The sequence below is a fragment of the Mobula birostris genome, chromosome 9 (genome assembly GCF_030028105.1).
Source record: "Mobula birostris isolate sMobBir1 chromosome 9, sMobBir1.hap1, whole genome shotgun sequence".
NCBI classification, from domain to species: Eukaryota; Metazoa; Chordata; class Chondrichthyes; order Myliobatiformes; family Myliobatidae; genus Mobula; species Mobula birostris.
Genome location: NC_092378.1, coordinates 115,576,066 through 115,601,123, shown reverse-complemented (window position 1 = coordinate 115,601,123; position 25,058 = coordinate 115,576,066). Strand labels below are relative to the sequence as shown.

The 25,058-nt window shown below is 41.5% G+C and overlaps 1 long non-coding RNA gene across 1 annotated transcript in view; it reads left to right on the top strand.

Annotated features, from left to right (window-relative positions):
- Positions 1-25,058, top strand: part of LOC140202992 (uncharacterized) — a 38,362-nt gene that overhangs the window by 8,558 nt on the left and 4,746 nt on the right. Inside the window, exon 2 of the long non-coding RNA XR_011887253.1 lies at positions 20,149-20,195. This is a non-coding gene — a long non-coding RNA (uncharacterized lncRNA). The remainder of the gene's footprint in view (positions 1-20,148; positions 20,196-25,058) is intronic.

Here is a 25,058-nt window from a genome sequence, read left to right as displayed (position 1 = left end):
CCCAACTATATCATATTCATTAATAACAATCTGCACTTTTAATTTATCCACCTTGTTATGAATACTTTAAGACCATAAGATATAGGAGCAGAATTGGGCCATTTGGCTCATTGAGTCTGCTTTTCCGCTTCTTCATGGCTGATCCATTTTCCCTCTCAGCCCCAATCTCCTGCCTTCTCCCCGTATCTCTTCATGCCCTGACCAATCAAGAATCTGTCAGCCTCTGCCTTAAACATACCCAATGACTTTGCCTCCACAGCCATCTGAGGCAACAAATTACACAGATTCACCACTCTCTGGCTAAAGAAATTCCTCCTCATCTCCATTCTAAAAGGATGTCCCTCTATTCTGAGGATGTGTTCTCTGGTCTTAGACTCCCCCATCATAGGAATCGTCCGCTACACATTCACTAAGTCGTTTGCTTTCTCTCCTTTGTCACACAAGTTCATCTACTTTAAACATTCGTTCACGTTTCCCTGAAAAATGGCAATACCCCGTACTTCTGCCATTTTATGTGATAAACAATAAAGGGATTTGATAAGATTTTAATCAAAGATTGTGTGGGATAACGGGTGGGATCCAAATGAGATCCCGAGTTAGCTTAATGGCAGAATATTAATTGTTGACGTGTGTTTCTATGAAAATAAGACTGTTAGTAGTATGGTTCTGCAGAGCTTAGTATTTACTACCTTATTTTTATTGACACAGACTTCAATGTTATAGGAAGTTTGCCGATGATACAAGAAGTTGTATGGTGTAGGCAGATAGGAACGGGACAGGAAGTTACAAATGGAATTCAATCCAGAAACACGTGAGGAGATGGAGCAAGGCGATGGAATGTAAAGTAAACAGGAGGGACAAAGTACATTGGAATGAATATCCACAGATCATCAAGGGCAGCAGCTCAAAACAATTGCAGGTTTTGTGCCTTTTATGAACAGCTGAAGCTTTCTCCTTTCTACACTGGGCAATTTAATATGCATTCCCAGTGCTGTTTCTTGGCTGAGGTATGAACTAGAAGAGCAAGAGGTTATGCTGGAATGGAATATACTTGAAGAGTAATAAAGGCGGAAATTTCATTACATTTAACAAGGTACTTGGACATATATTTGAAGAGCCCTAGATGTGTATTTGCAGAACTCTGGACCAACAGACATGAACATGATGGGCTGAATGCCCCCCTTCCCTCCGTATTATAAATGATTCCATTCTATGTTGTAAATAGAAACTATGCATTTTAAAAATGAATAAATACTTGCAACGTGAAAGAGGCAGTATGATAAGAAAGCCTGCATATTTACAAAGGACCCAATCATGCCCTTCTGAGTAAATGCTATATTGCGTTATCTGCGGCTGAAATTTCTTCTGCTTAGCAAGAGTTGTTAGTATTTACAGACATATGGATTAATTTTGTGGGTTTGCAGCATGACAGGGTTTTGAAAAGAAATACTAAAAAAGTAGACCAGAGCCTACATAAGAAAATTTTAGTTGTCAATCCAGAAGCAATTGACATCTGAAATGTATCGAGTTTCCAATTGAAACGGAGCTTTACTACTATTGTTTCACACAATTTTGATTTATCAGGGTCAGCAGTGAGGTGTAATAATATTATTTAGAACTGCCATCATGGTATAGAAAAAAAGTTGCAAAGCCTCATTTCAGCCACTGAAATTTTGTAAGCTAAAGTGAAATTATCTGGTGCGATACCTTGTACCTTGTCTGTCAGCAGATGGCGACATTGCCCCATTAATATTAATTTAGCAATTTTGTAGACTCCTGACTGACAAGTTCAAGAAGGCCATATACCAAATGAAAAGTAACAAAGCTTCAAGAGCTATCAGTATGCCCACTAAGATTTCAAAACTCAGAACTGAAGAGCTTCACAAATCTGTAGTCTCATCGTTCAATGGGAAGAGGAGATTATTTGTGGGAACCTCAAAAATTCTGGGATTGTGACCATCCTCAGGTAAGGAGACAAGGCTGACTGTGTTGACAATAGAATGGTCTTCTGCAGCCCACTACAGGGGAAGTCCTCCTCATCTCTACTTGTTTATGGTTGAAGAACTACTCCCTGCATCCATCCATCTGGAGGCACCAAATAACAACCCAAGGATATTGCAGGGAGCATTAGCTACTATAATGTTCTTGATGCACCTTTGATACCATTGATTCACATGGACAACACATTGCCCCCAAAAAACTGATCTCTATCTTACATTTACTTCACAATAACAACCAGAGGATCGACTCGGTAAAGAATGGTTTCACACAATGTTGTGTCATTGCCCAGCACTTTACACCATCTTTCCTGCCACAATGTTGCACCTCCAAGAAATTTCCCAAAGGAGTGCAGCTAATCTTTAGAGATAAGAAGGAGCTGTTCAGCTGTGGCGACTATGTTCTAGAACCGTGATAAAGCAAACTTCAACAATTAAGCACAACAACGAGAGTCTCAGTCTCTCTCTCGCGTGCTCTCCCTCTCTCTCTCTCTCTCTCCTCTCTCTCTCTCTCTCTCTCTCTCTCTTTCTTTCTTTCCTCCCCCCCCCTTCTCTCTCTTTATATATCTATCTATCTGTAGTGCCAGACTAGACTTGCCCAGGCATCATCCCTGAAAAAAATGACAGAGTTTCTTATCAAAACATCAGTTATAACCAGCATGAAGCTCAAAAATTGTTTATGGGTCATATACCCCAGGAAAGCACTAGATCTTTTTTGTTTTTGCTTTTTATCCTGTAAATTATATCTGGAAGGTTATGGTCCTGTCTGTAAAAATGGATCAGTCATAATATAATTTGTAGTACTCTGACTCTGAAACTGGATTAAACTTTTATTTATAGTAAGGTATAAATATAAGTCTTTTATGAGTTTCAGAACCAAAGTCAGGTTTATTATCACCGGCATGTGTCATGAAATTTGTTAACCTGGCAGCAGTTCAATGCAATACATAATATAGAAGAAAAAATAATAATATATAAATAAGTAAATCAATTACAGTATATGTATATTGAATAGATTAAAAATCATGTAAAAAACAGAAATAATATATGCTTAAAAAAGTGAGGTGGTGTCCAAAGCTTCAAAGTCCATTTAGGAATCAGATGGCAGAGGGGAAGAAGATGTTCCTGAATCACTGAGTGTGTGCTTTTAGGCCTCTGTACCTCCTACCTGATGGTAACAGTGAGAAAAGAGCATGACCTGGGTGCTGGGGGTCCTTAATAATAGACGCTGCCTTTCTGAGACACCGCCCCCTGAAGATGTCCTGGGTACTTTGTAGGCTAGTACCCAAGATGGAGCTGACTAAATTTACAATCCTCTGCAGCTTCTTTCGGTCCTGTGCATTAGCACCTTCCTCCATACCAGACAGTGATGCAGCCTGTCAGAATGCTCTCCATAGTACATCGATAGAAGTTTTTGAGTGTATTTGTAGACTTACCAAATCACTTCAAACTCCTAATGAGGTATAGATGCTGTCTTGCTTTCTTTATAGCTCCATCGATATGTTGGGACCAGGTTAGATCCTATGAGATCTTGACACCAAGGAACTTAAAACTGCTCTCTCTCTCCACTTCTGATCCCTCTGTGAGAATTGGTATGTGTTCCTTCGTCTTACCCTTCCTGAAGTCTATAATAAGCTCTTTCGTCTTACTGACGTTGAGTGCCAGGTTGTTGCTGTGACACCACTCCACTAGTTGGCATATCTCACTCCTGTATGCCCTCTTGGCTCCAACGTCTCCATTTGAGATTCTACCAACAATGGTAGCAAATTTATAGATGGTATTTGAGCTTTGCCCAGCCACACAGTCATGGGTATAGACAGAGTAGAGCAGTGGGCTAAGCACACCTCCCTGAGGTGCATCAGTGTTGATTGTCAGTGAGGTGAAGATACTATCACCAATTCGCACAGATTGTGGTCTTCCCGGTTAGGTCGTCGAGGATCCAATTGCAGAGGGAGGTACAGAGGCCCAGGTTCTGTAACTTATCAATCAGGATAGTTACATGCTTAGCTATAGTCGATGAAAAGCATCCTGACATAGGTGTTTGTATTGTCCATTGAGACTGCATCAGCCATTGACCTGTTAAGGCGATTGGCAAATTGCAGTGGGTCCAGGTCCTTGCTAAGGCAGGAGCTCAGTCTAGTCATGACCAACTTCCCAAAGCATTTTCATCACTGTAGATGTGAGTGCTACCGGGCGATAGTCACTAAGGCAGCTCACATTATTCTTCTTAGGCACTGGTATAATTGTTGCCTTTTTGAAGCAAGTGGGAACCCGCCCATGGCAGTGAGAGGTTGAAGATGTCCTTGAATACTCTTGCCAGCTGGCTGGCACAGGTTTTCAGAGCCTTGCCAGGTACTCCATCAGGACCTTGTGTCTTCCGAGGGTTCACTCTCTTTAAAGACAGCCTAACATTGGCCTCTGAGACAGAGCTCACAGGGATCTTCACAGCTGTAGTTGTGTTCGCCCTTTCAAAGCGTGCATAGAAGGCGTTGAGTTCATCTGGTAGTGAAGCATCGCTGCCATTCATGCTATTGGGTTTTGTTTTGTAGGAAGTAATGCTTTGCAAACCCTGCCAGAGTTGTCGTACGTCCAATGTCACCTCCAACCTCATTTGAATTGTCTCTTCACTCTTGAGATAATCCTCCACAAATCATACCTGGTTTTCTGGTACAGGCCTGGATTGCCAGACTTGAATATCACAGATCTAGCCTTCAGCAGACTACCTACCTTCTGGTTCCTCCATGGCTTTTGGTTTGGGAATCCACAGTAAGTCTTTGTAGGCACACACTCATCCACACAGGTTTTAATGAAGTTGGTAATAATTGCAGCATACTCATCCAGATTTGTAGATGAATCCCTGAAGTAAGCGCTCCTGTGTCTCCCTTGTCCAAACCTTGGTCCTCACTACTGGTGCTGCAGTCTTCAGTCTCTGCCTGTGCTCAGGGAGTAGAAGTACAGCTAGGTGATCAGACTTCCTGAAGTGAGGGTGTGGAGTAGCACGGTAGGCATTCTTGATGGTGGTGTAACCATGTTCCAGAGTGTTGTTTCCTCTGGTATTGATGGTAATTGCTTAGTATTTGTATTTTAAAGCATGATTTTGGTGAATGGTGTTTATCACTTATTTTGGCTCTGTAAGTAATCAGATTGAGTTAAACTGCTGCAGGATCCTGTGATGTGTTGAACTGTTTCGGGTTTCTCTTGGCATTTTCTGTATTTGATCCTCTTGAATTTGTTGGTCTTTTATTATGTAGTTTTGATCATTCTGTGTTAAACACTTGGTCCTGTATTGCCACCAGGAATCCCTCTGCCTCTGGGAAAACTTCTCCATTTCTGAGGCAGGCATTCGATGCTTCCTTTTCAACATCTAGTCTGCTCAGGCCAAGGGGATGTCTTCCATGGAGGGTCATGCTCTTCCATTGGCTAACTTTTTCTTCTATAGTTATAATTTCTTCATTTTTTGGGCTGTGCTTTCATTTAGTTTAGTGGTGTGTACATATCAGAATTGTGTATGCTTGCATGGAGTGCTGAGTCCTGTTTTTGTTGATGAAAATACATTCTTAGAAGTTTCATCTGACTGTTGTGTAAATTTTATGTCTGTTCTTCCTCTTCCTCCTTCTGTCCTAGGTAGTGTTAATCTAAGTGCGTTCAAGTGTACACGGTGTTTTCTAAAAGTTGCTTTCTCAGTTCTTTTTTTGTAAATTTTCCAAATCGGTTTTGGACCAAGGTATTATGCCAAAAGAATACATTAATATGGGTATAGTGAAAGTGTTTATTGCCTTTGTTTTCTTTTTACTGTCGAGCTCCGTTTGGCAGATTTTCTTAAGCCTTGAGGTAAATTCTGTCGAAAGTTTTTCCTTCATCACACTATGATGTATTTTCTTTCCTTGTTGATATCCCAGATACCTATATGTTTTATATTCATCCACCAGTTGTATTGTACTCTGCTGCTCTGTATTGTATTCTATTAGCCCTATTGCACCTTTCTTTATGTTTAATATTTTGCATTTATCTCATTCAAAATTCATATTTATATGTTTAGAAGCTAATTGTACGATTTAAATTAATTAGTTTAGCGTTATTGATGAAGGAACAAATGATTTCAAATTGTCCAAGTGTAAAAGGTTCGAAGGTTTAAAGGTACAATTTAATGTCAGAGAAATGTATGCAATATACATCTTGAAATGCTTTTTCTTTGCAAACATCCACGAAAACAGAGACGAGCTCGAAAGAATGAATGACAGATAAACGTGAGAACCCCAAAGTCCCCCCCCCAGCTCCCCTCCCTCCAGCATGTAGGTGTGTCAAGGTATCATTCATTTGGTTGTTTCTGATTTAATATCCTATTTTAGTCCAGTTCACTAAATTAGAGAGCGGGTTTAAAGCTGGTCAAAACCATAGTGGGCTTAGAGAATCACCTGGAAAATGCCTTGGTTTATTTTGATAATGGTGGTTATTCTTTTTTGGTTGTTAATAGTACGCCAATGCTCCATCAGGTGTTGCAGGAATTTCACAAGTATTGGGTGTAGTTTACATGTATTAAGAACTTCTATTAACCATGAGGATGGGACAAAATCAAAAGCTTTTTGGTCGTCAATTACAACAACATGAAAGATTTCTGCTTTAAGGCTGGGCTTGATTTAGAATTACAGAATCTATTATCAGTTGTTCTTTACATCCTTTCATAGCCTTAAGGCATCCTTTCTGCTCTGCTGTAAGTATATTGTGGTTACCTAAGTGAGTGGTGATTAGTTGTGAGATACATGATGTTACAATTTTGAATAATGTGAGCTGCCGTAATGACTATCGCCCGGTAGCACTCACATCACAGTGGTGAAATGCTTTGAGAGGTTGGTCATGACTAGACTGAACCTCAGCTTCAGCAAGGATTTGGACCCATTGCAATTTGCCTATTGCCACAATAGATCAACGGCAGACACAATCTTAATGGCTCTTCACATGGCTTTAGACCACCTGGACAACACAAACACCTACATCAGGATACTGTTCATCAATTATATCTCAGCATTTAATACCATTGTTCCCACAATCCTGACTGAGAAGTTGCAGAACCTGGGCCTCTGCACCTCCCTCTGCAATTGGATCCTCAACTTCCTAACTGGAAGACCACGATCTGTGCGGATTGGTGATAACATCTCCTCCTTGCTGACAATCAACACTGATGCAACTCAGGGGTGTGTGCTTAGCCCACTGCTTTTCTCTTTTTCTTTCTTTCTCTTTCTCTCTCTCTCTCTCTATCTATCTATCTATCTAAATATATATATATATATATATATATATATATGACAGTATGGCTAGGCATAGCTCAAATACCATCTATAAATTTGCTGACGATACAACCATTGTTGGTGGAATCTCAGGTGGCGACAAGAGGGTGTACAGGAGTGAGATATGCCAACTAGTGGAGTGGTGCCGCAGCAACAACCTGGCACTCAACGTCAGTAAGGTGAAAGAGCTGATTGTGGACTTCAGGAAGGGTAAGACGAAGGAACACATACCAATCCTCATAGAAAGATCAGAAGTGGAGAGAGTGAGCAGTTTCAAGTTCCTGGGTGTCACGATCTCTGAGGATCTAACCTGGTCCCAACATATCAATGCAGTTATAAAGAAGGCAAGACAACGGCTATACTTCATTAGGAATTTCAAGAGATTTGACATGTCAACAAATACACTCAAAAACTTCTATAGATATACTGTGGAGAGCATCTGACAGGCTGCCTCACTGTCTGGTATGGGGGTGTGGGGGGGGGGGCGCTACTGCACTGGACCGAAAGAAGCTGCAGAGGGTTGTAAATTTAGTTGGCTCCATCTTGGGTACTAGCCTACAAAGTACCCAGGACATCTTCAGGGAGCGGTGTCTCAGAAAGGCAGTGTTGATTATTAAGGACCTCCAGCACCCAGGGCATGCCCTTTTCTCACTGTTACCATCAGGTAGGAAATACAGAAGCCTAAAGGCACACACTCAGTGATTCAGGAACAGCTTCTTCCCCTCTGCCATCCGATTCCTAAATGGACATTGAACCCTTGGACATTACCTCCCTCTTAACATACATTATTTCTGTTTTTGCACAATTTGTAATCTATTCAACATGCGTATACTGTAATTGATTGCTTTATTTATTTATTATTATTATTAATATTTTACTTTGTTTTTTTCTTCAGTATTACATATTGCATTGAACTGCTGCCGCTAAGTTAACAAATTTCATGACACATGCTGGTAATAGTAAACCTGATTCTGATTCTGATTTTATATATAGTTTGTAAACAAGTTATAGAATGATATTTTGATGGATCATTTATGACCTCTCCTTTAGGTAAGAGAACTATTTTACCTTGTCTTTTCAGGATTTTAGGCACTTTTTTAGGAAAAGTAGTGATATATGACCAGTAAGTATGGAAGGAGGCAAGTACATTTCTTATACCTGTAATTATGAATATTATCTCACGGCTGGTACTTTTTCAATTGTGGGTATTCTTTATAACTGCTTTTAGCATATCCATTGTAACTTCAGGTATTTGCATGTCTTCAGTTGTGTGAGTACATTCTTTTTCCTCCACAATTCAGTTTGCTTCTTGATTGTGTATCACCCTGTTTGACCAGATATTAGACCAAAGGCTCTTTGTCTCTGTGCTTGTTGGTAATTCTGTGCCAGGGTTGCTGACATTTTGGTGCATGGAATGTAGTTTCAATGTTCATTTATTATCCCATTGTAATATGGAAAGTTAAATTATTTGCTGATCAGAAATTGTTCTGAAAGGTGCTTCCACTGTACTGGTTAATGTCCATGCTCCAGGTATATAGTCGACTTCCTATTGGTTAGCTCCCATGCCCTGAGGCACCGGTTTCTGGTCCCAGGTCACATGCTGCAATACCTGCCGTTGGCTTCCGGTCTTCAGATATCTAAAGGTGAACATACGTGTCTCTTGACTCTGAGCTCTCTCCAGGCTGCAAGCCGTGGGCAGCGCCGGAGAAAGCATTTGGAAGGTGTGTTGCAGTTAATAGGTTCATGTATCGGGTGCATACCTAGTTAAGTCATTGTTTATTGCTCGTTTAATCTTGTTTAACATGTGTATTGAATGCTTAGCGTTGTAGTTTCTATAGTTTGGGTGACTTGGAAGAGTGCTTGTTTGACTTACATGTGAGTAAAGTGTGCCATTGCTTGCTTGTGAATAAACAGTTGTTGTACTTACCTGCAATCAGTGTCCGCTGTTTCACTTACCGTATCCACAAACCTGCTTCCTTTCAAAATCTGTATAAACCTTTTTCATTGTTCCTGAACTGATCATTCTGTTTACTTTATCTGATGCATTTCATGTATCTATTTTGTCTGGCTTTGTATGCACCAAGTTTTTGTTGTGGTGTAGCAATAAATTCTACAATGCATTGTTAGGTTGATCATGACTTGTATAGACCTTATATTTTCTTAGCTTTTCTCTTAATTTTTTTCCTCAGGTTGTCCTTTTAATACTCAATTAGGTGGGTTATTTCTGTACCTAGGGTTTCAATTTTGTTTCTTAATCTCTTTTGCCATTTGGGTGTTCTCATTTCATTACTCAGTTTTGGGTTTCTATTAATGAATGCCTCTGATTTTGAGCCATTGCTGTGCACTGCTGTTAATGTTATTGTGTGTAGTTCTTAAAATGTTTCAAATTTTCCTAAATATTGTGGTAATATAACATAATATAATACATTTACTTTAACTTTGAATGCCCCTATTCCAGGCTATAGTGCCTAATTATTTGCTGTTGAAGATTGAGTAAGTTGAGGCAAGGTGTAGAAGAGGGATCAAATTCCTGAAGCGTGGTCAGGCAGGGAGAGAATTGAAAAATGGATCTTGAATTAGGGAAAGGAAAAATCTGACACATATTATTTTGCATGATAACTCCCTCCAAATGTTGCTGGCTTTGTAAAACAAAAGTTTGATATCGAAGATTTGATGCATCTGTTTTCTATCTGCATTGTATTCTGTGTTGTGTGTTTATTAAGGTAGTCAGTCACGTGGGTGGGGGCATGGTAAAAGCGTAGGGTTTAGGTACGTACTTGGGCTTTGCTCTTGGCAGTTTAGTTTAGGACTGGGGACTGACAGGTGTCATATCTTTAGTTGACCATTTAATTTCATTTAATTATGCTTCATTACATCGCTTCAAGATTGTTTGTTTTGCTAGTTGCTAATAAAGGATCAAATACATTTCTTCAACTAGTTGGAACACAGTTATTGGATTGATCCCTGAGCGTGTCAAACAAGGATAACAATCCTTGGGGGTCGCAAGTAGTGTTACAGTTTACCCCTATGGAATGTTGACCGACATTCTGAGCTCATTACTTTTTGGAGTCAAACAATCATTATACAGTAAAATACAAACGTAAATCACTTTATGTTACGCAGAAAATAAGGTGCAGATGTTCATATACCAATTATCTTTAGCACTTTTCTGAGATATACAGTATGCAATAACAGTTTTAATCAAAGCCTCAGTATGGGATAATATTCTGAAGGAACATTTGCTTGCAAGAAATTCTCTTTAGTGATCTCGTGTTTCAGAAAAGCACAAAATTTATTTTTTTACTGGAATGCCATGTGTCTATTTTCTCATAAAATTCACTGTTACTAAGGAAACATCTTGTTCTAAATTCTGAATAACAATTAAGCCAAGCACTTAATGTCATGCTGTACAGTAGAGGGAGGTATGTTTGCTGTCATAGATCTCTCATAGGGATTTCCAGTCACAGATTGACCACGAATGCCAATGGGAGGGACAGGGTACAGCATATTAGTAAATGAGTCATCTTAGACCCGAGCGAAGCACAGATCAGGGCCTCAATGTAGTAATTAACACAACTGCAGGAACTGCATTTTGCCATTTCATAATGGTACTTAACAAAATATAAAACCAACACTAAAATGAATCTAATTATGCATTTTATTGCAGTGTTCAAGATTGGCAGAGTGGATGAAAGCTCTTCTGCTGCAAATTCAGTATAGCGTGTCATTTATCACTTTATTACTTTGACATATGCGGTTGAATGAAAGTTCAAAGTGAACTTATTATCAAAGTAAGTGTATGTCACCATGTGCTGCCTTGAGATTCATTTTCTTGCAGGCATTTACAGGAAAATACAAAGGAATTTATGAAAACTATGCATAACATAGACTGACAAACAAACAACAACCAATATGCAAAAGTAAAGACTGACAAACAACCAATATGCCTGACATTTTTCAGCTTGATACACATTGGATATCAGGTCTGAAATTTTATAAATGGTTTTGAAAAAAGGTGAAGATTCTCCCTCCCCTTTCTTGATGTCTCTGTCTCTATCTCCAGACTCAGCTTATCTACTGATGTCCATTATAAACCCATTGACTCTCACAGCTACCTGAACTATACCTCTTTCCACTCTGTTACTTGTAAAAATGCCATAGTCTTTGCTCAATTCCTTCATCTCCGCCACATCTGCTCTCAGGATGAGGCTTTTCATTCCAGAACAAATGAGATGTCCTTCTTCTTCAAAGAAAGGGACTTTGCTTCCTCCACCATCAACACTGCCCTCAACCTCATCTCTTCCATTTCGCACGCATCTGATCTCACCCCATCCTCCCACCACCCTACCCAGGATAGGGTTCCTCTTGTCCTCACTGACCATCCCACCAGCCTCCACGTCCAGCACATAATTCTCCGTAATTTCTGCCATTTCCAACAGGATCCCACCACCAAATACATCTTTCCCTTCCCCCCCCCACCCAACTTTCTGCTTTTCACTCTCTATGTGACTCCCTTGTCCACTTGCCCCTCCCCACTGATCTCCCTCCTGACACCTATCCTTGCAAGTGGAACAAGTGCTACACCTCCTCCCTCACTACTATTCAGGGCCCTAAATAGTCCTTCCAGGTGAGGTGACACTGCACCTGTGAGTCTTTTGGGGTCATATACTGTGTTCAGTGCTCCCGGTGCGGACTCCTGTATATCAGTGACACCCGAAGTAGATTGGAAGGCCACTTCACTGAGCACCTACTTTCACTGTCCTCCTGAAAAGTCTGGATCTCCCAGTGGCCACCCACTTTAATTCCACTTCCCATTCCCATCATGACATGTCAGTCCATGCCCTCCTCTACTGTCGCAATGAGGCCACACTCAAGTTGGAGGAGCAACACTTTATATCCTGTCAGGGCAGCCTCCAACCTGATGGCATGAAAATCGATTTCTCAAACTTCCGGTAATGCCCCTCCCCACCCTTCACCATTTCCCATTCCAATTTCCCTCTCTCACCTTATCTCCTTACCTGTCATTACCTCCCTCTGGTGCTCCTCCCCCTTTTCTTTCTTCCATGGCCTTCTGTCCTCTCCTATCAGATTCCCCCTTCTACAGCCCTGTTTCTCTCTCACCGATCAATTTCCCAGTTCTTTACTTCACCACTCCCTTCCCTTCTATCACCTTCGTCCTCCCCTCCACCCACCTTCTTACTCTGACTCCTCTTCTTTTATTTTTCCAGTCCTGATTAAGTGTCTCAGCTCGAAACCTTGACTGTTTACTCTTTTCCAGAGATGCTGCCTGGCCTGCTGAATTCCTCCAGCATTTTGTGTGTGTTGCTTGCAATAGCTTTGAAGCATTAGTCAGTGCTGAAAATAGAAAAAAATAACTCAAATGAAAATCAAAAATCTGTATATACTGGAATTCTGAAATGAAAACAGAAACTGCTGGAACTTATCAACAGGGTGGCATTCTATGGAGAGAAAAATAGAGTTAAATTTTTAAATCAGTGGCTTTTTTCTACTTGGAGAAGTGAGAAAATTGATGCATTTTAAGTACCATTGGAGGAGGATAAACAAAGGGAACATCAGTGACAGGTTAGATTATTGAGTTGATACAAAAGTTTCACAGCTGACTAGTTAATAATAAATAAAACACTATGCTGGAACTTTAAAAAGCAAAACATAACTGTTGCCAAAACAGTGCTGGAAATATCCTGGAGATCAGGCAGCATTTGTGGAGAAAGAAAGTCCAAGTCAGGGGTTCCCAACCTGGAGTCCAGGACCCCTCAGTTAATGGTAGGGGTCCATGGCATAAAAAAGGCTGGGAACCCCTGGTCTAAATTAAGGTGACTTCAGAAATAAAACCAGAGAATGCTAGAAATACTTAGTAGGTGAAATAATATCTGTGGAAAGAGAAATCTAGTTCATGTTTCAAGTTGAAGATCTTCCATCAGAACCAAAAAAGAGATAAACAAGTTTGTTTTAAGACTGGAGGGCAGAGAGGAGGGATGGATAGGACAAAGAAGATATTTTTCATAGGCTGAGAACAGCACTGCTGAGAAGATTTCACTGAGTACAGAGCTAAGGACATTTAGGGGTTGGAAAAACAAGCAAGGGGGCATGCAAACGCAGTGAAATACAGGTTGCTGGTGTTTGTATAAACAAAAGGAAAATGCTGGAAATGCCCAGCAGTGTCTGTGGAGTAGGAAAAATCAGAGTCAATGTTATGAATAGATAACTTTACAGCAGAACTGGCCAGGTTAGATACAACAAACAGAGAAACAGAAAAAAAGTCGTGTGAAACTGTTAAATTCAATATTCAGTTCTGTAGGCTTCCACCTGTCCAATTAGAAAATGTGATCCACTCCTCAAATTTACTTTGGATCTCATTGGATCTCTATAGGATGCAGGGTTAAAGTGACTGGTAATCCGAGTTCAGGGTTGCCCCTGCACACTGAACAGCAGTATTCTGTAAAACTGTCATCCAAACAGCATTTGTTTCCTGTGATGTAGAACAGATAAATAAATAAGGAAATATTTACTTTGAAAATCCAGGAGTGGATAAAATTCTCTGGGTTATATCAAGGAGATAGTTGTAGATATTGCTGTGACTCAGTCAGATGATTATTGGTCCAGGTGTCACTCCAAGTCCTGAGCACAAGAATCTAAGCTGATAATTTCGTCAACATTGAGGAAGGAGAAGCGGCCATTCTCACAAAGGACATTAAATGAATGCCTCTCCTGCGGTTTCAAGTAATCTGAAAGTTCCCATAGCACTATCTCAGATGCGCAGGGGAATTCTCTTCATTGTCTTTTTTAATGTGTTCTCACATAGTACTAAAACAAATTAACTGCTCGGTTTCTCTTTGCCTTCTGCAGAGTTTGCTGTGCACAAGTTGGCTGCTGCCTGTCCCACATAGCAACAGTGACCACGAATTAAGTTTCTTGGCTCTAGAAAAGTTTTAAAATAAACATAAACCATCACTTACACATTAAAAGGCTAAGGAAGGTGGGAAAATAGCTTGATTAAGGATAAGATGGAGAACAGGTAAAGTTGATTTGGAGTTAGAAAGAATAAAAGATAAAAGGACTAAAATTCTGGGGGCCAAAGCTCAGGGAACAAAGGTATTCTGCAAAGCAGCCGCCCATTCAAACGAGACCCTTCATCAGGGCTCATGATCCTGTCCTGATGAAGGATCTCAGCCTGAAACATTGACTGTGTGTTCCCTTCATAGATACTGTCTAACCTGCTGAGTTCCTTCAGCATTTTGTGTGTATTGCGTAAATCATCAGCCTGTTAAAAATAAACCATGATTTTGATTGCCATCAACTAAATTATCTGAATTGTCTTGAGTTCCCCTTTGCTTTTGATGCAGTTTTCTTGACACATCTTTCTGAATGATCTCACTGGATCAGTCTTACTCAAACCTCCCTTGGCAGTGCTACTGAAACATGGCCTGAAGCTAATAAAAATTTCATTCGTGATATCAAAATATTATAATATTTATAACTTGAGCAGAAATATTACCCTCAAGACATTTAATACTATGATCGTTATATTTTAGATTATGAAGACACGCAGTCCTCTTTTATTGTCATTTAGTAATGCATGCATTAAGAAATGATACAATATTTCCTCCGGTGTGATATCACAAAACACAGAACAGACCAAGACTGAAAAAACTGACAAAACCACATAATTATGACATATAGTTACAACACTGCAACAATACCATAACTTGATGAAGAAGTCCATGAGCACAGTAAGAGTTCAAAGTCTCTCAAACATCCCACATCTCACGCAGACGGGAGAAGGAAGAACTCTCCCTGCCATGCCGACCACAGTCCGACCTGAGTCATCCGAAAACTTCAAGCTCTGATCAGCTCTCCGACACCGAGTACTGAGCGCCATCTCTGTCCGAACGATTTGACCTCAATCTCGGTTGCCAACAGCAGACAAAGCCGGGGATTTTGAGGCCTACCCCCCAACCACGCAGTAACGACAGCAGCGAACGAGCATTTCAGAAATTTCTCCAGATGTTCCTCTGTACGTTCACGTCCCTCTCCATCAAATCAGAATTGTCCACGGCCTCTATTTAACGGATACGATATCATTTTTCACTGGAGGGCTGCGCACGCGCGGTGCACTGCTCTCTCCTCTTGCCGTTTTAATAGGCTTTTTACAATATACCTTTAATAATTTTAGATATATCCATTTTCAACATTTTTGATTCTTTTTGTTATTATATTTTCTTCCTGAATTTACTTTCATATTTTATTAACAATTTCTGAATCTACTATGATTACTAGTATCAGCCTGAACCGTCGACTGTACTCTTTTCCATAGAAGCTGCCTGGCCTGCTGAGTTCCTCCAACATTTTGTGTGTGTTGCTCGGATTTCCAGCATTTGCAGATGTCCTCTTGTTCATATTTTATTAATTCATTTTTCTTCTCTTATTTCTGTCAACTTCTCCACTATGTATTTAAACTATAGTTTGAGTGGGAGCAGAATGCCCTCTCAGCAGAGCTGTTCCTGGAAACAGAACAGAATTCGAAGAAAGAGTCGATTAAAATAAGAGTGACTCCTTTCACTTTCACTAGAATACAGTGTTTTGTCTGCTTGCTGCCCATCTCTGTTCGTGCTCAATGCGGGTGTCACAGAAATACAAATGTCACTGTAGCAAGTGCAGAGGCAAGATAGTATCTGACCCAAATTGCAACAGATGAGAAACAGAGGCACTGTGAAGGAAGCATTGGGGTTTCTGTGGTAAGAGTCTTGAAGTTAAAGCCGATACAAGAAATTTCAGAATCTACTATAATAAATACTGGGAAATAAATACTGCTCTTTCATAGGTACTGTCAGTGAATAATCAATTATCTCAGGGTCTTTACCAATTTTAAATTAAATTGTGGGGAAATGGAAAATTTCCATTATTGTAATAAGAAAGGGTCAGTCAGTTCGCTGGAGTGATAAACCTGGATATGGCTGTTTTGTACTGAAAGGAAAAAAGATTTGCCAAAGATCTGTTCACATAGACTTTGTTCAAGGTCAAATTCAAGTTTATAGTCATTCAGCCATACACATGTATACAGCTAAACAAAATAGTGTTCCCCTGGAGCCAAGGAGCAAAAGGCAGTACACATAATCACACGCAGCACATATAGTTATGATCCAACATATAGTCACAAAATAAAATGAGCACAAGTCCCTGAGTGGCATGGCCTGGAGATTGACAGGTGGACATAAAGTGCAGGGTGCATGTTTATGTACGACAGTGCCACGTTACTGGCGCTAACATAATAAAACAGGCAGAACAGGTTCTGGAGAAAGATGTCGTTAAGTCTACATACAAGGTCAGGAATCGAAAGGTTGAGCATTGTGGCACTAATGTTCTGAGCTGCGTATATTTCAATGCAATGAGTACTGTAGGAAAGGTGGATGAACTTAGGGCATGGATCAGCACGTGGAAATACTGTATGATATTGTAGCCATTAGTGAGACTTGGTTGCAGGAGGGGCAGGACTGGCAGCTCAGTGTTCTGGGGTTCCGTTGTTCTAGATGTGATAGAATGGGATCAATCAAAGGGAGAGAGGAGGCGTTACTAGTCAGAGAAAATGTCATGGCAGTGCTCAGAAAGGACAGACTGGAGAGCTCGTCTGGTGAGGCGTTACGAGTTTAACTGAGGAAAAACGACGGTATGACCACATTAATGGGATTATATTATAACTATCCACCCAATTGCCCTCGGGGTTTAAAGGAGCAAATTTCTAGAGAGATCGCAGACTGTTGCAAGAAACATAAAGTTATGATAGTATGTGATTTTAACTTTCCACATATTGACTAGGACTCCCATACTGTAAAAGGGCTGGATGGGAGAGAGTTTGTCAAATGTGTTCAGGAAAGTTTCCTTCATCGGTAAATAGAAGTCTCAACTCGAGAGAGTGTGATTCTAGATCTCTGATTGGGGAATGAGACAGGGCAGGTGACAAAACTTTGCATCCAGTGACTATAATGCCATTAGTTTCAGAGCATTTATGGAAATGGATAGGTCTGGTCCTCAGGTTGAGATTCCACATTTTAGAAAGGCCAATTTTGATGGTATCAGAAAGAATTTGGCAAGTGTGGATTGGGACAGGTTGTTTTCTGGCAAAGGTGTACTTGGTAAGTGGGAGGCCTTCAAAAGTGAAATTTTGAGAGGCAGAGTTTATTTGTTCCTGTCAGAATAAAGGCAAGGACAACAGAACAATATAACCTTGATTTTCAAGAGATGTTGAGGTCCTGGTTAAGAAAACGAAGGAGGTGCATAGTAGGTACAGGCAGCAAGGAACAAATAAGATACTTGAGGGTAAGAAATGCAAGAGAACACTTAAGGACAAAATCAGGAGGGCTACAATAAGACATGAGGTTATTCTAGCAGACAAGGTGAAGGAGAATCCTAAGGACTTCTACAGATATATTAAGGGCAAAAGGATAGCAAGGGACAAATTAGTCCTCTGGAAGATCAAAGTGGTAATCTATGCGTGGAGCCAAAAGATGGAGGGGGGATCTTAAATGGATTTTTTGCATTTGTATTTACTCAGGAGATGGGCACAGAGTCTATAGACGTGAGGTAAAGCAGTAGCAAGGTCATGGACCCCATACAGATTACAGAGGAGGAAGTGTTTGCTGTCTTGAGGCAACTTGGGGTGGATAACCCTTAGGGCCTGACAAGGTGTTTCCTCGGATCCTGTGGGAGGCAAGTGCAGAAATTGCAAAGGCCCTATCAAAGATATTTAAAACATCCTTAGCCATGGGTAAGGTACCGGAAGATTGGAGGATAGCTAATGTTGTTCTGTTGTTTAAGAAAGGCTCTAAGAATAAGCCAGGAAATTATAGGACGATGAGCCCAATGTCAGTAGTGGGGAAAGTTATTGGGAGGTATTCTAAGGGATCAGATTTATAGGTATTTGGATAGACAGAGACTGAATAGGTATAGTTAACATGGCTTTGTACATGGTAAATCATGTCTATCAATCTTATAGAGTTTTTCGAGGAAGTTATCAGGAAAGTTGATGAAGGCAAGGCAGTGGATGTTGTCTACTTGGACTTTAGCAAGGCATTTGATAAAGTCCCAAATGGAAGGTTAGTCAAGACTGTTCAATCACTTGGCTTTCAAGTTGAGAGTAAATTGGATTAGATACTGTACTGGCTTCAAGAAAGAAGTCAGAGAGTGATTGGAGATGGTTGCCTCTCTGACTGGAAGCCTGTGACTGGTGGTGTGCCACAAGGATCTATGCTGGGTCTGTTGTTGTTTGTCATCTACTGTATATCAATGATCTGGATGATAATGTAGTAAACTAGATTGGCAAATTTGCAGATGACAGCAAGGTTAGGGCTGTGGTGGACAGTGAGGAAGACTATCAAAGCTTGCAGCGGTATCTGGACCAGCTGGTAAATGGGCTGAAAAACGGCAGATGGAATTTAATGCAGACAAGTGTGCGGTGTTGTCTTTTGGGAGGACCAACCAGAGTAGGTCTTACACTGGGAGTGGTAGGGCACTAATGAATGCAGTAGAACAGAGAGATCTGGGAAATACAGACCATAATACCTGAAAGTGGTGTCATAGGCAGACAGGATCTTAAAGAAAGCTTTTGGCTCATTGGCCTTCACGAATCAATGTACTGAGTACAGGAGTTGAAATTGTATAAGACATTGTTGAGGACTACTGTGGATTATTGTGTGCAGTTTTTGTCACCTACCTTCAGGAAAGATATAAATAAGATTGTAAGAGTGCAGAAAAAAATTACTAGGATGTTGCTGGGACTTGAGGACCTGAGTTATAGGGAAAGGTTGAATAGGTTAGGACTTTATCCCTAGAACATAGAATATCATGGGGAGATTTCATAGAGGTATACAAAATTATGAGGGGGAAGAGATGGCGTAAATGCAAGCAGGTTTTTTCCACCACATTTGGGTGAGACTACAACTAGAGGTCATGGGTTAAGGACAAAAGGTGAAATGTTTAAGGGGAGCATGAGGGGAAACTTCTTCAAACAGAAGGTGGTGAGAGTGTGGACAGAGCTGCCAGGACAAATAGTGGTGGCGGGATCGATCTCAACATTTACGAGAAATTTAGATAGGTACATAGATGAGAGGGATATGGTGGGCTATGTTCCAGGTACAATTTGATGGGACTAGACGTATTAATGGTTCGGCACAGAATTGACAGGCCGAATGGCCTGTTTCTATACTGTATTGTTCTATGACTCGTGTTCCTTCTTTCTCTTCTTGGACCTCAATTAATCAGTATAGTGTCCCAAATAAACAAAGTGGTTCCCAGCTATTTTCTTGATTAGCTTTTGTTCTTTCAGAGATGTCCCAAGTAAGTTATCCTGATTAACCAATGGACCAATTAACCAGAATCCACTGTATATATTTCTGAGTTTAGTAGTCTTGAGAGAGTTATTTAGGAGGAATTAAAATGATAATGGGACTTACTAGGTTAAACACAAAGAAAGCAATTTATTTAGTGGAGGAATCCAGAATAGGAACATAAAACCATTAGAACTAGGCTGTTAGGAAGAAATGTGGAATTTACTTTTCCAAACAACTGTGGGGACCACATTATTCGAAATTTTCAACACTGGTTTCAACAGATTTTCATTTAGAAAAGACTCTGAGAAATTAAGAACAAAGAATTGACAGAAAGTGAACGAAGGGTGGTGAAAAGGTTTGTGAACCCCTAATTTGTTAAATAACGCATGGACTAGTTTGGATAAATAGACAGTTGAACTGTTGTTCCCATCTGGATTGTACATTTATCAATGTTTTATTCTAGGTTACTGCCCTGAATGTTCACTTATTGTTAAAATATTTGTGTTTTATTTCTCTCTTCAGCATCCATTGTGAGCTTTGAACTGGCATCGAAAAGCAACAGATTTACAGTAAGGTTCCTTAAGCATTGCCAACCATCTTTTAAGGACTTGTGAGATAAAATAGATCGTGTTTTGTTCAGTTTGAACTGTAAGAGGCTTGTAATAGTTGAGTGCAGGATAATTTTCAATTAGATAAAGTAAAAATTGCATGATCTTCATGGATTATAGGGTGCTTTAACATCACTGAAGTACTTATTTGAGGGAAAAGTACAATAGTCAATATGAATGCAGTAATATCTCACAAACTGGATTTAAATAAGACAATTTGATTTCATGAGGATGTTCTGGGGATTAAACACTAAGTGGAATACAAAATTTCCATTTTAAATAGTAATGTAGAAATTAGAGTTGAAAACCTGAGATGTTAGTGTATTAGTTGGATCAAGGGAGTCCACATATTTGAATGAGAGAATAGGATTTATGAGACATACTAAAAATCAGACACATCTATTATTCATTAAATTTCCATGGTCATCACATATAAAAAAACTGATATCTCTCACCCCTTCAAAAAAAAACACCTCGTTTATCTTTTATCTTTCACTGCCTGTCAGCTTCAAAGTCATTCTATGTTGCTGCTCTTTCATTATTGTCCTCGATACTTATTATTCAGGTTAATATTTCATATTTTCTCACAATATTGCAGGCCATTCCAACGACTGAGACTTAGGCTAGCTCTTAGTGCAAGCCTATCAACCCCCATTCTCCCAGATTTCCAAGTAAACAATTCTCTACCCCGTGTGTCTATGAATACTCCTCGACTCCCACCCATCCACACAAGGAGTAATTTACAGTAACCAATTAACGCATCAAGCATCACCTATTTGGGATGCTTGGGAGGGACTGGATTTTCCTTTGTCACTTATATCGTGCAGCATGGTGCCAGGTGGCTCCCATTATCCAAACCTGCCTCACAGTGCACTTACTCGGGCTAGATGCAGAAAGCCTTTCTCAATTGCCTTCAATATTCGACCCATCATTCTTGTCTACAATCCAATCCACAGACTAAAAATTTTCTCACAATATTGCCAAATCTGTTCTTCATTAAGGGCCATCCTCCACTCTAGTGTGCTTACCCAACACAGAGGAATGTTTAGCTCAGCTGATGTGAGATTTTTCTCAACACTACCTTAAAAAGAAAGTCCAAAGCACCGCTTAGCCATTTATAATAATTCAGTAAAGGATACAGTCCAGCCCTTTTTGCCTGTGTTAGCTCTTCAGCTGGTGCTCCGTGCTATCACTGCAAAATCAGAATCAGTTATTATCACTGTCGGAATTCCTGAAGCAACTGTTTGAAAAGAAGAGTGATTAGAGGAGATGGAATTGCCAGTATCCCAAAGGATTGGCCCTTTCAGAATACTGAAAGGAGAGTATCTGATGGTGGAATCACGCTGCTGGTGGAGGATTGTACAGAAGTTGATCTGCATAGGAAATCTGGTAGAGTGGAAGGAGAACAAGGATCTGAGAAACAATGTCCTTGTGTTCTGGCTGGGAGGGAAAATGGCTGAAAGCAGGAGTTTGGGTAAGAAAGGAGATGGCAGTGATTTCCACTCTCACAGCCACCACTCACAAACTTGCTGCAGACTGCCAGTGTTAGCTGACAGCCATTGGCATTTGTGCCAACGCAATTCAGCAGCCTCTGGCTGCATCAGGCCCACTCCCAGCATCTTGCAGGTCCCCTTTTTCTGCTAACCCCGACAACCTCTGCCGCTTATGCTCCCACCCCTGCAGACTCCTGTGTTTGGGCCACCGCAGACTCCCGGGGCCATACAAGAAACCGAACATTCCACCACCACGCAGAAACTCTAGTGATCCCGATGGCTGCAGAAATTTTGTTTTGCGATCACTGTACGCGATCTGACATTCCAAGCCCAGCCTGGTTGTCTTGATGATGACGCACGAAACTGGCATACATGGTCAATCTCTTCACTCGGCCTGTTCAATGCTTTATGGGAGCCAGTCGTTCTGACATTTCATTGCAGAGTTAGGGAAGGTTTTTAACCTTCCAGTTTGGGGTCAGAAGGCTGTCCTCTGACTCCTGGACTTGCACCAAGGCAGAGGGACGGTGAGGACCTATGCAATCAAATTCCGCACACTTGCAGTAGAGACGGGATGGAATGAGAGCTCTCTCATCACTGCCTTTTAGCATGGACTGAATTCAGGGGTCCAGCATGAGATCGCTGTCCGGGACAAGCAGGATAGTCTGGATGATCTGATTAGTCTGGCTATTGGAGTTGACAACCAGGTAACTAAGTGGTGCAGGGAAAGAATGCCTCAAGCTTCTTACATACTGTCTGACTACCATCTTTCCTCCCCCTCTCCCTCATCACCCAGCACCCAGTCCACAGAGGATGCATGCACCTGTCTCGGGAAGAATGAGAGTGGTACAGGAGAACAGGTTCCTGCCTCTATTGTGGTGATCCAGGACATTTCCGGTAAAAGAGCATACCCTTCAGCAGGGAGGGGAATCCTGGTGGGTCAGTTCTGTCTGCAATCAGCTTCCTGTGTTATGCTCACAGCTTCCGTATCGTGTGAGTCTCGAACCCATGAACTTAAAGCATTTATCGACTCCAGTGCAGCTGGGAATCTCATGGACATCCCTCTAGCTCAAAGATGGGGAGTTCTGATTCATGACATAAGAGAAAAGATCAACATCAAGGCCCTAAGTAGTTGATCTCTGGACACCGGCCAGATTCACTTTAGCACAGAACCCCTCAAACTTGTACTCGAAAGCAACCATATTGAAGAACTCTCCTTCTATCTGGTTGATTTGCCTGAACTGCCAGTGGTGTTTGGTCTCCCCTACCCTGTTATCGCAATATAACCCACGGTCAATTGGTCTCTTAAAGCACTCCAAGAGTGGGGACCAGCATGCCTGTATACCTGTCTGAGTCCAGCTCAAGCTCCATTCCATGAATCCCCTCCTGTTTCAGCTAAGAATGTGGACCTGTCTGGGATTCCGGCTGACTATGCAGATCTCCTTGAGGTCTTCAGTAAAAGGAAGGCCACCTCCCTGCCCCCACACCGGCCATACAAATATGCCACAGACATCTTACCTGGCACTAGCCCTCCCTGGGGCTGGCTCTTTTCCCTCTCTTGTCCTGAAACAGTGGCCAGGGAAGAATGCATCAAAGAGGCATTGGCCATGGGGTTTATCCATCCATCAACCTCGCCAGCAGCAGCAGGCTTCTTTTTGTGAGCAAGAAAGATGGCAAGCTCTATCCCTGCACTGATTAATGGCCCCTGAACAACATCATTGTGAAGAATCGCTACCCTCTTTCCCTGCTGGCATCTGCATTTGAACACCTCTAGAGAGCAACCATATTTTCCAAAATTGATCTGTGCAGTACTTATAATCTGGTTTGTTTGAGAGAAGGGCATGAGTGGAAGACAGCTTTCAACACCTCTAAGGTACCCTGTGATGCCCTTTGCTCTGGTCAATGCCCCTACAGTTTTCCAGGCCTTGGTTAACAATGTGCATGCTGAACCAGTTTTGTTTTTGTGTATTTAGACCACGTCCTTATCAATTCCCACTCTCATCAGGAACACGTCCAGCATGTCCAGAGGGCTCTCAGATGGCTCCTTGAAAATAACGTGTACCTCGAGCCCAAGAAATCTGAGTTCCCTAAATACCAGAAATCATTTTTCGGGCTATATACTGTACTTACCCCATCCAGTGTTCAAATGGACCCTTGTAATGTTCAGACAGTTAAAGAGTGGCCCAAACCATCTACAGTCAAACAGGTATGGCGCTTCATGTGGTTTGCAAACCTTTATCGCCAGTTTTGGCTCTATTGCGGCTCCAGTTAATGCACTCACCATGAAGACCTCTGCAGGATTCCATTGGACAGACGACGCTGACCAAGCATTTTCGGGGTTAAAGTGACATTTCACCACTGCTCTGGTGCTGCAACACCCAGACCCATCACGACCATTCATAGTCAAGGTGGATGCATCTGATGTTGGTATTGGAGCTGTCCTCTCTCAGCATTCATCTGTGGATAGCCAACTGTGCCTCTCTTTCCTGCCGCTTGACTCTAGCCAAGAGTAGTTATGAAGTTGCAAACCAGGAACTTCTGGCTGTCAAGGGGGCCCTGGAGGAATAGTGACATGGGCTGGAGGGGACAGAGCATCTTTTCCTGGTTTGGACAGAGCACAAGAACTTTTCCTACACTCAGGATGCAAAGAGACTGAATTCTCGTCAAGCCTGGTGGGCTCTCTTCTTCACCCAGTTTAATTTCATCCTCACCTATCGTCCCAGCAACAAGAATACCAAGGCCGACACTCTCTCCCAGCAGTTCGATGGATCTGAGGACAATGACGATCCGAAGCCCATCCTTCCTCACTCATGCATTGCTGCTCCAGTGATCCAGGGAATAGAGATGGGGGTGAGGGCTGCTCAACTATCGGACCCAGGCCCTGGTAGGGGACATCCCAACCGACTGTTTGTCCCTGCTGCAATGCGCTTCAAAGTGTTGGAATGGGGTCACTCCTCCCATCTGGCTGGCCTTCTGGGATGTCAATGGACCCAGAAGTTTATAGACAATTTTGGAGGCCATCTATGTCCCAGGATGTCAATGACTTTGTATCTGCCTGTCCCACCTATGCTCAGATCAAGACAACACACCAGCATCCTAAGGGTCTGCTATGTATGCTGCCTGTCTCCATTGCCCCTGGTCCCACCTTCCAGTGGATTTCATCACTTGGCTGCCACCATCTAATGGAAACACTATCAGTTTGGTTGTTGTAGATTAATTTTCCAAGGCTGCCCATTTCATTGCCCTCCTTAAGCCCCCACCACGCTCATGGTTCAACATGTGTTCAGGCTCCCTGAAGCCATACTGTCTGATCGTGGACCACAGTTCAGTTCCC